This window comes from Catharus ustulatus, chromosome 18 (genome assembly GCF_009819885.2).
Source record: "Catharus ustulatus isolate bCatUst1 chromosome 18, bCatUst1.pri.v2, whole genome shotgun sequence".
Taxonomy (NCBI): domain Eukaryota; kingdom Metazoa; phylum Chordata; class Aves; order Passeriformes; family Turdidae; genus Catharus; species Catharus ustulatus.
This window is the reverse complement of record NC_046238.1, coordinates 5,251,602-5,265,788: the sequence shown is the minus strand read 5'-3', so window position 1 is coordinate 5,265,788 and position 14,187 is coordinate 5,251,602. Positions and strand designations below refer to the sequence as shown.

Here is a 14,187-nt window from a genome sequence, read left to right as displayed (position 1 = left end):
TAGTCTAGGGCCAGCCCTTTGCATGCTAATAGGTTTTAACAGCATCTGCTCCAGATTCTATTTCTCCTGTCAATCCCTCACACATCCTTATGAGCCACTTTAGCTAAAGGTGCAGTTTAAGAGCAAACTCATCACCCATGTTCCTCTCCTCCAAAATTAGAGCAGGTGACAAGCATGGTGCTCTGCACCAGCTGGGCTCCAAACTATAAAAGTTTTCTTCTATTTCGAAGCAGATCACTCTAAGTCTTGTATTTTGATTTACAATTGTTTATTAGCCTCTAGAAAAGCATTTTCATATGCTTCCTTAAGACTTGAATTAGTCCACATTAGAAGAAACCCCTGCTTTGTCAGGGAGATGATTTACAAACTTCTAAGTTGTGTTGTTGTTGAGTGGTGGTTCTTTTTGTGGGGTTTTCTTTGGTCATTAACTGGTTTGTATTGCTGCATGTCATAAAAGATTTTGTATGAAGGACTCTGTTTAAAAGTAGAAAATTTTGTTACTGTCATTAAACTCTAGCTGTCCAGGCTGGTTGGCTGCAGGTGGCTGAGGAGTGTAAAACCCAGGGTGCCTGTGCTCAGTTTTGTATCCTGGTTCTCAGAAGTCTGGTAGTGATTTAATACAGAGTTGACTTAGATGAAAAGTTGTGGAAAGGTTTCATACAAGAATACATTAAAAATGCCAGTCACAGAAGTATAGGTACCTTTAAAATGATCAGTGGAAAAGACTTGTGGATCAAAATAGAAGATAGAAAAGATTTATGATCTTAGAAAGGGTATCTGTGTTAAATGAAGGCATTAATAACAGTCAGTTAAATACAGACATAATAGACTTAGGTATTGATGCAGTACTTAGGTGAAATATTAAAAAAAACCCCAAAACATTCTTAATAATAAAAAAAGAGAGGTAGATCATATCAGTGAGTTTAAAAACATGAAGTAACTCTGTTTCAATTCTATTTCTGCTATTAAATGTCCACTTGACTTTAAGCAAACTCCTTTGTTTATTCTTGCTTTGCAAAAAATCAGGAGTCAGTTCTACAGAACATTTTGAGCCTCATTGATGGAAAAAGTACTGGTGGAAGACTTAAATGAAGTTGCTGTGATGACAGCATCTGTTCTTGTTTTATTCCATCAGTGTGTAATGGATATCTTTCTCTGTGATACAAAATGTTTATATACTTCAAAAGTTACTATCAGTTGGCAGTGGAAGAGTCAACATAGCTTTTGCAGGCATCCTGTCCTGAATAAAGCTCAGCCACAGCTACTGGTTGTATCTTCCCTTTTATCTTTTCACAGTGGTATCTTTAGTTTGTCAGTGCATCACACACTTCCCTCTTTTCTCTCAAACCTTCATAATCCTACTTGGAACCTTGTCTCTGCTTTTTTAACTTTGAAAGGTTTGGTGTTGGTGTTTTTCAGATCATCCCTCAGTGTTTTGCTTCAGAGGCTTTGTCTCTGCACTCTTTTGTTGTCATGGTTCTTTTAAGACTTTGTGTGTAGAAACAGATTTTTGATTTCACTTGGGCTGAAGGTACAGTAGTTAATATAAACATGAAATTAATTTCTCTTCAAGGCCTTTCATTGCTGGATTGAAGGTCAAAAAGGAGTTGAACAGAAATGTTTTGTAGCAGTTGGAGTTTGTGCTGCCTGCCTTCATTGGCACAATTGTGAGAGAAGTCTCATAAAATTGGCTTGGCTGGGAGTGTGGCTTGGCTTTTAAAAAGGAGAAATGAGGCTACTACAGTAACTGAAATATTGAAAACTCAAAGCTGAATTCATTAATTTTTTTGTCCTCTGCATATTCATTCCACTGGAGTTGTGATGTTCTCACCCTTCACACAGTACTTCCCTTTCACTTTGAATTGTTGTTTCCACAAATCATCTGCAATGACTCCAGATTTTAGGAGAGAATGAAAAATGTTACCAGAGTCTGTTTGTTACTGATTTGGCCGCCCCACAGTGAGGGTGACTCTTGCCTTAAGAGATTGAGGCCATTCCCTGCCCCTCTGTCTTCGTTCTGTGTCCTGAATTTGTGTTAGTTTGGTGAGGACTGGTTGCTTCTAGTTCAGGCTAGACATTAGAAAAAAATCCTTCACAGAAAGAATGGGTCAGCATTGGAATGGGCTGAGCAGGGAGGTGGTTGAGTCACCATCCCTGGAGGTTTTTAAAAAAAGACTTGCTGAGGCACTCAGGGCCATGGTTTGACTGGTGAGGTGGTGTTAGGTCACAGGTTGGACTCGATGATCTCCACGGTCTTTTCCAACTTAGTTTATTCTGTAATTCTGTTTTCCTAATTTACAAATTCTTAAAGGTATATTTGTATTTTTGTTACATACTTAATCCTAATTTTAGCCAGAACAAGGAAAGGTGTACTTTGAGGAATGAATTAACTAGTCTGGTATGTTTTGAACACAGGTATTTCAAGAATATCTGATACCAGAAAATAGGCAGTGGTGTGCAGAGTCTTGGAGGAGGTGCAGATGGTTGAGTGTCAGTTTGCAGAGTGTCCCTACACAGAACAGGGGTGTTTATTTCCTTATGTGTGTTGGTGTCAGCCTGAGACAAAAGGAGGGCTCTGTCTGAAGCTGCAAACCTGTATATTTCAATGTCAACTTTTATTTACAATTTTTTTTAAAAAAATTGATTTTTATTGATGGAACAGAACTGGGAAGATTGAAACTTCTGCATACAAAGTCTAAGTGAGTTTATAAATTTGCCAGAAGAGGGAGCTTAGTAGGGACAGCTGGTATTTGGTTTGAAAGGCCTGAGTTTTAAATACAGAACCTGACTTCCTTTCACTTAGCAAGTTGAAAAATTAATTTGAATGCAGGATTTTTGAGTTTTGAACTACTAAATGTAAGTTTCTATATTTCTTTTCCTCCTTTGGATACAAACTACTTTTCTAGGGTAGTTTGTTAATTGTTGCTTTTTTACTTGTTAACATCAGCTCAATACAATCTGTGGCTGAAAGTCATGCTCTTAATATCCCCACCCCAAAATCCTTCTTAAAAGCATTAATTAATGTTGGGTAATGAGCAGGTATGTTTATACAAATGCATATGTTTATCTGTGCAGCTCAAGACATGAGCAATGAGAAAATGATTGCAGATGTCTTACAGACCACAATAACTTATTGTGTGTAGCTAAAACATGTTTATAACAAAAGCACATAAACCTGTTCATAGGCTTTGTCTGAGGGGGCTGGCTTGTGAATTCTGCTATTTGAAAAATATTTTGTGTACATAGCACTGAGGAATGCGAGGATAACAGAATATTTCAGGAATTAAACTGCATTTTGGAAATATCCAGGAGGCAAATCAGATCAAGCTCATTTTGTTCTTTGATTTCCCACTGAACAGTTTTCTTTGTTTTGCTGTTGATCATGCTCTAGAAAATTTTTATTCTATTTCTCTTCACAGCTGTGCAGCCTTAGGCATGGTAGATGAAAATGGAGGGATATATATATTATGTGGCTCTGATACCTGAACAGTCTCTCCTTAGTTCTTGCTGATTTTGAGATATTTTTAAATCCTCACATCGTAGGAAAAATGCTGTGGCTTAAATGGTTTAAATGTGGACCTAATTCTGTGCTAAAATGTAGATTTCACTACCCGTTGAGTGCTGGCTCAGTGCTGTGACAGCTAACAAAAGGTACAAACATCCTACTGCTACTGAACAATTAACTGGGTTTTGGCATTGATTTATTCTCCTAATCTCTCAACAGAAAAGTTGTTCATTAACAGGAGATGAAATGACTTTGTCAGACTTGAATACATTTGGCTAATAGGAACATTCACAGCCTAAGACAAATGGAAGCAAGAATCACAAAGATGGATGTTTTCAGCACTCTGAGGGGTACCTTGATTTTATTTGATTTCTTTGTGTCCTGTGTGAGTAGAAGGATGCTGACTGTACCATTCAGTGACACTGTGCTGTTTGAAGCCCCAGGGACTGGTGCTTGAGGAGCTGCATTCCCTGAAAAGCACAGTGGGTTGCTGAATGAGAGGGGGCCAAGCTGGCAAACAGATTTGAAGATTGGGGTTCGGTAATGATCTCTGATTATTGCAACTGTTCAAGCCACTAGGCAGGGAAAAATGTTATTTCTTAAAACAGCAACAACCTTTTATAGAGCTTAAACACCTCCTAGAAAAAAGTTGAATAGTCTGGAGAATGTAGTTGAGGCAAAAGGAATGCCCTGTGCATATGTAATTCAAAAGTAACTAGGAAGAATTACAGCACTTTTCATCAGGCACAAGTTTTGCTTATGGTCTTTGTCTCTCCTAATTTAAAGTTATTGTCTCAATTTAAAAATGTGGTTTAGTATCTCTAGTGAAGAAAAAATATGAGAGAACAGAAAGGGGAATTGTGAGCTGTGAAGCCTTTGGGTGTTTGCAGTGGAAGGGAGTTTAGGTGTTGTCATCTCACTGTGAGGGAATTTGCAGAGTATTGGACTGGTATTTTGTTAAGTGGCTCCAGCTGTCAGGCATGTGAGCAGGACTTTTACAATAAAACGGGACACTTGCATGTCCACTTGCACTTCTCCTGATTGCCCAAACCTCCACATGCTCTAGCAATCCCTGACAACCTCAGAGTTTCTCAGTGAATGACAAGCAGAGTGCCGACCCTCGGTCTCATGTAGAACTTTTGAGCAAAGAATGTGGCTTGACCACATAACTTTTTTCATGAATAGACCTCTTGTTTTTAATTTGATGAGCAGGGAACTTTCCAGTCCTGTCCTTCAGCTTACAGTCTGTCTTTAATTTGCAGAAAGTTGCATTCCAGTTTTTCAGACATAAAACCATTTGACAGACTTTTTTCACTTTACTAGAACTTGTGTTACATTATCGTGAGTCTTGTGCATTTCTTTGTCTTTTTGTGTTGCAAAACCACAGCATAGCTGAAATTGGCTGGGACCCTTGGAGACAAATGCAGCTGCAGCAGGTTGTTCATGACATTGTCTGGTCAGGTTTTGAATATCTCTGGGGGTGGAGACTCAACCTCTCTGGACAACATGTTCCTGTGATGGATCACCCTCACCAAAAAGTTTTCTATATTTAAATAATGAGCATCATGTAGTATTTTGAAAGCTTTATGGAGTTAATGTTTTTCCCAACAGTCTAGCTCACTGGAGAAGTGTTCTCTGCACCAGAAGTGATTGTTTTGGCATTGCTGGGGGAAAACTGCTGTGCAGATAAGTTGTGTAGGTTCTACTTTCCCTAAATTCTTAAAATTAAAGAACAGTAGCAGTGCAACATGAGAGTGGGGACAGGGACACAGTGAACCAATGCCATTAGTTAAGTCATCCTAAAAAAACCAAAACCAACATAAATACATATTTTCACATGTAATTGTTGTCTGTCTTAGACAAGTACACAAGAAAAATTGCTCCTTTCTGAGAAATTGGTTTATTGCCTTAGAATTGGAAAAGCTCACAGAGGTACTTGAGTCTCAGCATGCAACAAATCAACACAAATTTTCTAAGCACTTCCTGTAGGGTTTCATTATTCCTTCCTTTGTTTTCTGGAACCCTTTTGTTTATGGAATAAAACAACCTCAAATTTTCTTTTATGGAATTAACTGCAGTTATTCTACTCAGTCTAAATGCTGTAATGTGAATTTCTCCCCTGGAAGGTGCTAGTTTTTTACCCCACAGTTCTCTTGCCACTGGAACCAGTTATATTACTGTGCAGGAGTGGTATAGTGGTTTTTATTTCTCACATACCTGAATATCCAAAGCAGAAATGCAGAAGTAGTTCTGAAATGAAGAAGTGAGGATTGATCTGCAAAGGTGATATTTAAGAAAAAGTATGTTGTTACCTGTTCATTGAGATTCAAGCTCGTTACTACTGGATAGCATTTTAAGAGTGCCTTCATTTATTTACACAATACTGGGATTTGTACCCCATGATTTCAGACTAAAACTTTAGTATGTGTTTTTGCCTCTTTTTCTCACCTCCCCAAACCTTGAGGAGTTATTTGCCAGATGATTTTTCTGCTCAGATTTTAGTTCTTCAGTGGTTTGTTCCTTCAATTTTGTTGTTCTTAAGAATGAGATATATATTCCTTGTTTTTACTCAGCCTACAAGGATTGAGTTTTCTCATCTTGGAGATTAATTCCTTTGCTAAGATGACCATATTGGTGACTCATTGTGAAGTTTGGAATTGTGGATTGGAGTGTGGAGAAAGGAGTGAAGCACATGAGAGGGCGCTCTGTGCTCAGGCGTTCAGCAGCGCCTGGGATCTCATTGCAGCTCTATGCAGATGCTCACATTTTTTAGATACTTTTAAGTGGAATTTCCTTAATTTCTTTGCACAGTTGGTGCTCTTCTTGCTGCCCATTGTGTTTGTGTAACATCAGGCAGGGCAGTGCTGGCAGATCCAGCTCCTGTGGCTGCAGTGTCACTGATGCTCAGCAGTGGAAGGAGAGCAGCTGTTCTGAGCTGTGCTTTCTGAAATGGTTTGCTTTGCACTCACGTTATTTATACACATTTGGCTTTCTTTGCATTTTAATTGTTTGCTCTAATTTTGTTACCCTAGTGTCTGTAAGCCCCTTATTCCCGTCTATTTTTCCTTTTGCTACAATTACATTATTTGCTGCTTTGATTAATCAAATCGCCAACAACCACGTCTCAGATGTTTTTGGTTTTGTTCTGCAGCAAATAACCCTGTTTTTCTTAGGATTTGCCATCTTGGGCTCATCCCAGCTCTCTGAATTTATGCTGTAGTTCTGGTTGGCCAAGGACTAGAATTTGAACAGCACAAAGGAGACTGCCTAAGAGGCTGTGGATTAAAAGGAGTGCATCAAGCCCTCCTCTCCTTTGAGAGCTGTCCATTGGTGGCTGAGTGACAGTAAAGAGCAGGAGGGGATTTGAGTGGATTCAAGGATGCTGCGCCTGGCTGCTCTGTAATAGACAAGAATGCTCTTAGAAGCCTGCATTTCTTGTTTGGGTGTACAGGCTGATACATGGGGATGTTTCTGGACATCACTGGATCCTCATCACAGCCCTGTAATCTCAGCCAGTCTCTGAGGAAATTAAATTAAATGGAGGGTTTGTGTGAGCAAGTGGACAGTAGAAAATACTAAAAATGAAAAAAGCAGGAAATTGCTTTGACTAGCAAGTCAGTAGGAAACACTCAGGGATACCATTTACACAGTGTGCTGCACTGTGCCAAGGGCAAGAAAACCCAACCAATTAGCAGGGGCCTTGCTGAGAGCTCTCTGACAGCTGAAAATACATCCAGGGCTTAACATTCCATCTTCCTAGCCTTATAGTGCCAACAGGGGTTTGTTCAGGTCATTCCATCTCACTCCCTGTAGCCAAGTCAGATGTGAAGTGTCTGTGATCATGTACAAGTGGAAATGCAGCACAGGGATAATTGCTGCATTAAGCACAGGCATTTTCTGAGACAAGGGCATGATGGCAGTTCAAACTAATGCAAACAGGGAAGAGGTTTTGTGGCAATTATTTTTATTTCTATAAACCTGTTGTTCTCTGAGTCACTGCTCTGTTTGTGTCTGAGGGCACTGATGTCTGAACTCCTGGACAAAGCAGATGACATTTCCCTTTTGCCACAAGCATCTTTGCACATGATTTCTGTTTTGCTCCAAAGAGGAAATGATAAAGCCCCTTATGTTACATGGAACAATAGAATAAATGACTGATAGTTCAGCTATTATCCACTAATAGAGAAGTTGCCCTTGAAGTTTAAAAGAAAGGTTGAACAATATTGTGAATTCTATCATGTAGTGAATGGACACTCTAGTTTCAATTTCATTTTCTGGATTTATGTTAGTGTTGAACTCTTTCTTTCTTCTCTTCATTCAGGAATGTCAAGTTTCTGTCCTGGAAGCCAAATAACTGAATTTCTCTAGAAGTTTGTAGAAGTCTGTCATAGACACAAATTTTATATGCTCTTTAGTGGAGTTATTTTTATAATTTCTGATGACTTTACCAGAAGTTGGCAGTGGTATGCAAATTCCTGTATTGCTTTTTTCATTCTAAAACGGTTGAGGAACCAGCTCAAAGGAAAAATAGATCATATGAATATTGATGTATGTAAAAATAATATAATAAAGGCAGTTGTCTTAGTGTCCAGTATTTGAGACTGTTCTCCCCAGGCAGTGTATTTGATGGCTTTTGTTACTCTTGTCAGGGTCAAAATTCTATTCCATGTGCTTGATAGGTGTGTAACTGAAAACTATTCCTTCAGTTTTTCTTGTGTTAGAACTAATACAATGCTCACTTCCTCTAGTGGAAAACTTATTTTTTATTTAGACAAGTGTTAAATTCATGGTTTTATGATTCATTTTTAATGAACTTCTTCAAAGATGCATACCAAGCCCTAGATATTCTGGATGCTAACAAAGGGAGAATGTACTTGGATGAAACATTTGTTAATAGAAACTTGTCTCATATGGGAAGTGGAAAGAAACTTTCTTGAAACACTGCATTAAATGGGTACTTCAGGCATAATTTTCCAACTTTTTTCAGGGTGAAAAAGGAGGTTTAATTTTTGCCATGGTTATGTAATCCATATGGATTTTACTTCTTGTGACTATCTGCTTGCAGGCTTTTGTCCTTCACAAATAAAAAAGAAAAAACAGTGCAAGACGAAGGTGGAATGTGAATGATACAAAATAAATAATGAAATAAATTAACAGTAATTTAATAATTACTAATTTGCATAATTAAATACGATTTTATAAACCCACATCCTCACAAGCACTGGGAACCACAGAATTATAGAATCATACATAGAATCATCTTGAGCTCTGTTCCCTTCAGCTGACAGAAGGTGTTGGTTTGTCTGTGAGCATTGCTGTGCTGAGACTGAAGGGTCACACCATGGAGTTTAAGCTCTGGTGGGTAGGAGATGTTTAAGGAAGCAGGAACTGTGGGGACTGTTTTCCTGGCAAACATGTCAGACAGCTGTCAGAGATTTGCTGTCAGAGATTTCTGTCCTCGAGGTCACATTTGAGCTGTTTTGTCTTCGTTGTCACTGATGGACTTCTCAAGAATTGAATTTCTGAGCCCGTTTGTCCTGTGAAACCATAACATCTAGTGTAATTCCATTTCATAATTTTTCTAAATGTGTGAAAAAGCTGGTAAAAGGTGGTTTTATTTCTGTTACCATGGAAACATTCAGTTCAGTGTTTGCTGGACAGCTCCCCCGTGAGTTGGGCAGAGCATGGTTGGGTCCTGCCTCACTCTTGCTGGACTTTTGTAATAACTCAGGATAGGAATTCTGGACACATTATTTTATTTTTATTTTTTCTTGCACTGTAATTCATTCTGAATTGGTCCAAAATACAAAATATGGTTCTCCTTTGCTTTTCCTTTACCAGATGAGTAGGAAGTGGAAAACAATCTAACATCAGATTTTGTTGTAAGTGTAACCTTTAGCCCCCCTCGATTATCACACAGGAATATCTGTAAGCTTCTTGATTTTCATTGCTTAGACATCTCATTTTGGCCCTGAGAGCTCTCCTGCAGTGAGCCACGGTGTTAGTGGAGGTTTGTAATCACTAATAGCGATTAATTTTAATGACAGTTGCCCTGAATCTTCTCCCATGCCTTTAGAGATACATGTCAAGCTTCAAGGCCTCTTATTCATTTAAATCTTTGCTGGGAACACAGAGTAGTAGTCTCACTCCAGAGAATTCAGATGTGCGATGTGCTCATGTTTATTTTATGGTGATACATCTCATTCAGTTGCCATTGTTACCAGGCTGTGCAAGGAAATTACTTTTTATCATGAGTAGGGTGGATAGGAAATGCATGCAACTGTATTTCAGGGAGTAAATTTTTCATGGTTATAGCCTATGGGTACTAAATAAAAAATGTCAGCTTCTTGGGTTTGGTTGCACTCTAAAAGTGTGCCGAGAAATTAATGGCTTCTGTGACTGTTTGGGAAAGGACAGCTACAGCACTGAGCCCTCCTGGCTTAAAGCAGAAAATGTGTGCACTTAACTCAGATGGAAATGTTTGGTATTGCAAGGTACAGTTACTGAGGCTTTGGGAAGCTGTAACAGAGCAGGGAATGCTGAAGAGAAAGCATGTGGATAAGAGGAGTGTGTATAGTAAATGTAGCTTTCTAAAGAGCCTAAATTAGTGCTCCAATGGATAAAAAAGAAATCACTTGCCTGTGTGATTCTGTGCCCTCCCACATTTGTTCTGCTTGATCTCACACTTGGGCTGCACTGAGGATGCTGATCCTGGAGTCTGCAGAGGGAGCAGCAGCGAGCATCGAGCTCTTAGTTAATGATCCAAACCAGCAACTCACTCCTGGCTCAGACACATCCATTGTCTCTCATGCTCTCACACAATTTCTCCTCCTCCCAAACACTAATGCTTTTGTTCTTCTGTGTTCCCACACCAAATTGTGTTTATACTAAACAAAAAGGGAAAAAATCACAGAAATGTAATTTTTATTGTTTGTAATTTAGAGTGCTCAGTACTGTTAAGTACAGCGATAAATCATATCTGGAACTATAAATATTTTTATGCATTTGTAAATACGGTGCACATTGTGTTGGGTTTGGTTGGTGGTTAAGAAAAACAGGAAAATTTAAAATTTGTATGAAAATAACCATCTGTATTTCACTAATTAAAAATTTAACGCAGCTTTTGTGAATTTGTGTTTTATAAAATCTCACTGTAGAGCAGAAAGAAGCAACTTAAGTGTAACAGATCTGCAACTCTCCATTCTGCTAATCTGAGTTGAAGACAGTTTTGCCAGGAAGGTAAATGCAATGAGCTCACTGATCTTTCAAATGCTGAAGCCTCTGAAGGGCCTTTGTGTACATTTAACTGAATTTTTGCTTTCTATCATGGTAAAGAAGGTAATGTTTACATTTTACTTTAGGTACCTCTGTGAATCTCTGTAATACCACAATCCCCCCAAATTCTAGCAGTACAACATAAGGAAAGTTTGTTTTCTAGTTATTTCCATTACTTTGGGGTTGCCCCAGTCCCTTGGCCTCTGAAGTGAACAGTAGCATTGTTCAAATATTCACACTTTCAATATTGTGTAGCCTTCAGGTTCACCCTGAGATTGTATTTGAGGAGCTGACTCTGAGGGTGAGGTACTCACAGTTGTGTGAGAACTTCATCTACTGTTTTTCAGTGAGGTGGCAATAATAAAGGTGGAGAAACACATACTGTTTGTGATCTGGAGGTACAAAAATATTATTGCTGGAAATGCACAGGAAACAGGCACAATAATTTTTTTTTTACTCTTGAAATATTTCCCAGCTTCTAAATAGCTAAAAACCCCTTGAACAATATCTGGCAGGTTTTAATTTTACCTGAAAACAAATGGAGGATATGAATATTTGTCTTGTTATCCAGAGCAGGCTAAATTTGCAGTCAAAAATTTAAGCAGATGTCCAAAACAACTGGTTTTTATAACCTAAAGGACCCCTAGACACTTGCACCAACAAAAGTTATTTTGTTTTTTATTCCCTGCTCACAAAAATTAACCATCTGCTCATTAGAAGTGTTACAAATGGAAGAGCTGGAATGGGACTGGTATGGCTTGCAGCTTTTTGGCAGCTGCTGAGACACATAGTAGGGTTTAGTAGTGCTTTTCCTAGAATCACAGAATGGTTTGGGTTGGAAGGGAACTTACAACTCACTTGTTCCAGCCCCCTACCATGGGCAGGGACATCTTCCACTAGCCCAGGTTGCTCCAAGCTGTGTCCAGCCTGGCCTTGAGCACTTCCAGGGATCCAGGGGCAGCCAGAGCTTCTCTGGGCAGTCTGTCCCAGAGCCTCACCACCCTCAGAGCCAAGAATCCCAAGTGGCATGAGGGTGCTTATGTCAGCAATAAGAGAATGTGTGAGCACAATTTATATCCCAGCAATGCCTGTGTCACACACAGGGAGGTCAAGAGCCACAGACCTCTGCCACATGTCACAGGCAGTGGTCAATAGTGGATACCTTTGGAAGACTATTGTGAAATGTCTGTTGTTCTTACCAATGCAAGACTCAATCCTTTGGGAGCTTCAAGTCTGTGTTCTGTGATTATTGTAACAGAGAATTCACAGGAAATTGCTTGGGTGGGATAGACCTTTGAAGGTCAACAAGTCTAAATGTCTTTAAAGCAACTGTGCATTTCTAGGAGTTGTACAGTTTTTGGAACAAGCTATGGAATAGCAAGATAGGGAGGAGATTTTATAACTGAAAATTTTTAATTTTGGTGCCTGACTGGGATACGTGCTGAGACCTGTTCCTTCATGCAGTTTCCTGGCTGTAATGTTTGAGAAGCACATGGACAGTGTGTTCAGGTGCTAATATTTCATGGCTAAACCTTCATCATGACTAAGATATCCTTGGGGGCATCTTAGAGCTACAGAAAGTGGCAGCTTTCAAGATAATGCAAATAAACTTTTAGCAGCTGTAGGTTTACCTGCAGTCTGCTTTCCAAATAGGTTTCAGTTATCTTTGTAGTCAAATCTCTTTTCAAGTTGTTCTGAAAAGTAAAAATCAAGTAAATACATTTTCAACTTAGTTTTTTGATACTGCTATAACTGGGTGAACTGGGGAACTGCTGATGCATTTCAAAGGATTAATTGAGATAATTTTTGAGCTAGTTTGATTTGACATGATTATAAACTTAGCTGTGAAGTAAGATTCCTGTTTTTACATAACTAGTAGTTGATGCTGAAGAACTCATGCTTAGAACACTGACACTTTTCTGAAAGATAAGTATGCTAAATAAAGCTGACCTTGATTTTGAAATGAGCAAGGGTAACTGCTAATAGAGAAGATGATGAATTATGATTATTGTCTATTGAGCTGATACTGGCACCACCCACAGCTGTCACAGTGGTAGCCAAGCTGCAGGGAAGGAGAACACCTCTTCAGGCAGGTGGAGAAGGTGGGTGGACACAGCTATTAGAGGATAGCCTTGATAGCCCCCTCTATTTTCCTGTAGCCATTCCAAGAGGGTAATTAATCACGTTGGGCTATGTCTCAATCTAGGGTTGATGCACTGCATTCTAATTAAACTCATTAGTGCTCCATTTCTATGATCCAGGATAACTTTTCTTTAAAGCTTCTATAAAGACTCTGTCAGGAATAACTTGCCATGAAAACAGACACAGAAATGAAATTCAGGAGCATAAATTTCCTTGCACTGCTGTTACAAGTGAGAAAGGACCAGAAATAGTCAGGACTCCCTGAGTCAAAACGAACCACCCTATAACAGTCAGAGTAGGAGTGCCAGATTGACTCTTCCTTCTTTCAGTGGTTTTTAAATCTGGTATTTCTAAGGTCTGTTCTTTTATCTACAGTTGGGATTCTCTTTATATCAAGTATTCCCCTACCAGAAGTAAAAAGCAGAATACATTATCCCTGGAGTATCATATGTGGCAATTAATTAATCTGAGATTTTTCCAGGGGAAGAGGTAATATAAACAAAACATATATATTTCAGTGGGAGAAACACTACATAGTTATATTTATATAGCATGTTTTAATCTTTATTATTAAAAAGGAAATTACTTTGTTTAAACACTGGTCATTACTGGAAAAAATCCTAAAATAATGATTATTTTTTAATAATAATGCTGGATGAAAAGGAACTCAGGGGCATTAACTGGGTGACCTTTCCAAGAGAGCTCTGAGGTGAGTGGCAGTAGCCACAATTAGTGAATGCAGTTACCTGGTGCCAAACACAGCAGCTGGGCTTGGGAGCCTTCAGTCAGGGGGGCAGGCAATAGGAAAAAAAATGGCTTTTTCATTTGGGAGGGCAGTGACTTGAAATCATGCAAGTGCCCTCATTTTTCTGTTCTGGAACATTAGACTGATGTTTGGAAATACTCTGATGGTGAGCAGAGAAGATGTCAGTGGAATCACTGTATCTAGAAATGCAAGTGCTGTCTTGGGAGAAATGGATTTATGGGCTGCTGCTGCCTCGAGCCAATGTGCCTGGTAATTTGTGATAGACCTGGCTTCTGGCTTTGTCCTGTTTCTGTGCATAACCTCTGAGTGACCCTTGCCTGATGAGTGAGTTGGCTCTTTTGCATGAGACCACTTTGCATGAGAAGAAAACTGAAATTTGTCATTTTGAAATATCAGTCTGTTGCAATTTTTCTCCACCCTTTGACAATTACGCCCCATTTGAGAGGAATCAGCCCTGGAGACCTGGTTTTTCACCTCTGTTAGTGAAATTACTGCAGGG

The 14,187-nt window shown here is 39.1% G+C and overlaps 1 protein-coding gene across 2 annotated transcripts in view; it reads left to right on the top strand.

Moving 5' to 3' along the window:
• The window catches only part of TTC28 (tetratricopeptide repeat domain 28), a 107,878-nt gene that overhangs the window by 6,643 nt on the left and 87,048 nt on the right, over positions 1–14,187 (top strand). The gene's annotated exons all lie outside the window — the stretch shown is intronic.